The 2500-nt window shown below is 43.6% G+C and overlaps 1 protein-coding gene across 1 annotated transcript in view; it reads right to left on the reverse strand.

The window, feature by feature from the left end:
* LOC143276525 (uncharacterized) overlaps window positions 1-2500 on the reverse strand; it is a 13329-nt gene that overhangs the window by 8662 nt on the left and 2167 nt on the right. The gene's annotated exons all lie outside the window — the stretch shown is intronic.

Below are 2500 nucleotides of genomic sequence, written 5' to 3' on the forward strand. Positions count from 1 at the left end.
CGATCAGAAACAGGCAACCAGTGGAGAGACTGAAGGAGAGGAGAAACATGGTCAAATTTAGAAGCTCTGCAGATGAGTCTGGCAGCGTTATTCTGAATTCGTTGGAGTCTGTCTAACAGATATTTGGGAAGGACGGCCAAAAGAGAGTTGCAGTAATCCAATCTTGAGAGAACCAGAGAGCATACAAGTGTCTTGGTTGCATCGTTTGAGAGATAGTGGCGGGTAGAGCTGATTCTACGCAGTTCCAAATAGGCAACTTTACAGATATTCGAAATATGCTGTTGGAAGGAAAGAGACTGGTCTAGGATTACACCAAGACTGCGAACAGAGGGAGAAAGTGAAACAGGTGTGCTATTGATCAGAACAGAGTCGGGATAGGAAGGATGTTGACGAAACTTCTTTGGACAGGTTATCATAAATTCAGTCTTATCATCATTTAGTTGCAGCTTGTTGAGAGTCATCCAGTCCTTTAGGCCAGCAATGCACTCCTGTGTTCGAGTCACCAGTGCATCAAATTCAGCCATGGAAGCCGATTGATAAAGTTGTGTGTCATCAGCAAAGCTCTCATGCGACATCGCATGATGACTGATGACATCCGACACAGGAGCCGCATACAGCACGAAAAGAACAGGACCTAGGACGGACCCCTGTGGGACACCATATTTTAAGGCAGATGCTCTAGAGTATGTGCCATTTACACACACTTTCTGTGTACGGTCTGACAGGTAAGACGTGATCCATGCTAGTGCAGTGTCACGAATACCAAAGGAAGTTTTAAGTCTGTTCAAGAGGATAGAGTGGTCGATAGTGTCAAAAGCTGCTGACAAATCTAAGAGAGCGATAACAGATATCTTGTCCTCATCAAATCCCGAAAGCAAATCATTCACTATTCTAAGAAGGGCGGTTTCGCAACTATGACCACGTCTATAAGCTGACTGGTGGGAATTAAGTAAACCATTTTGTTCCAGATGAGCTAAGAGCTGAGGCAATATGATCTTTTCTTGCAGCTTTGATAAAAAATAACAGATTAGAGACAGGTCGATAATTTTTCAAACAATTATGATCCAAAGATGGTTTCTTGATGAGTGGACGTACAACAGCAGATTTGAAGCTTTCAGGGAAACAACCAGACAGTAAGGAAGAATTGATGACGTAATATGTGGACATCAATACACTCAACCAACAGTTTCAGTTTTCAGTTTCAGTTGCTCAAGGAGGAGTCACTGCGTTCGGACAAACCATATACGCTACACCACATCTGCCAAGCAGATGCCTGACCAGCAGCGTAACCCAACGCGCTTAGTCACGCCTTGAGAGAAAAAACAAACAAAAAACCCCCCAAAAAACAGGGGAATAAATAATAGACAAGCTTACATAAATAAATAAATAAATGAATAATAATTATGATATAGAAAAAGGTAGTAGTAATAATAATAGTGATACTAATAAAATGATTTTTTTTAAAACAACAAAGAAGACGGGACAGGGTCAAGCTCACAGGATTTCGAACAAGCGCTCAGACACACTTTCTTCACAAAATCTTCAATAACCGGTTGGAAACAATGTAAAACAGGACCACTGTACACGCGTTCTTGAACGGGTGAAGGAGGAGACACAACAGAGTCAAGCTTCTCACGAATGCATGCTATTTTGCCGGTGAAGAAGTCAGAAAACTTTTGAGGGAGTTCCTGCACCGAAAATATTGTGGGTAGAGGGGTGTTTCTCATTTTACCTAGTAGATTGTTCGTAGCGTTGAAAAACTGTTTGGCTGTGGTGCATGCAAGGATTTTAGAAGAGTAGAACTTTGACTTTGCCCTGTCAACAATGTTTGTTACACTATTCCTGGCTGTCTGAAAAATGTCCCTACTGACGGTCAAACAAGTGGCGCGCCAGTGCCTCTCAGCTCTCCTTCTCTCCCGCTTGGTCTCCAAGAGTTCTGGTCCCACGGTGTTGTACCAAGGCGACGGGGGACGATTGGAGATCAGGCGCCGAGTCGACGGGGCGTGCCTGTCGAGTACAGCGCGCAGGACAGTGGATAGCTGGTCAGCAGTGGGTTCAAAAGGGATATCAGTCAGCAGGTCAGCTTTAAATAAGTCTAAGTCAATTGAGATAAGTGTGTGCACCTCCCTATACACAAGGGGCGTTGGAGGTTTGGTGAGGTTCAGATGACACGTCACACTGTGATGGTCAGAGGACAGGGTGTGATCGACGGTGGTAGACTTCAGGAGGCAGTCCTCATTTCTGTGCAACACCCAATCGACGATGTGACCACGATAGTGTGTAGGCTCGGTTACAGACTGGTTAAGATCGAACAAACTGACAATTTCAAGTAATTTAGAGGTATAAAACTGTGTTCACATAAAGCATTACATCAGTGTTACATACACACACCAAAATGTGACCACACACACACACACACACACACACACACACACACACACAAACTTACATAAACACACGCACACACTATACACATTCATATACATGCATGTAGTTATGT

The sequence above is a fragment of the Babylonia areolata genome, chromosome 32 (genome assembly GCF_041734735.1).
Source record: "Babylonia areolata isolate BAREFJ2019XMU chromosome 32, ASM4173473v1, whole genome shotgun sequence".
NCBI lineage: Eukaryota > Metazoa > Mollusca > Gastropoda > Neogastropoda > Buccinidae > Babylonia > Babylonia areolata.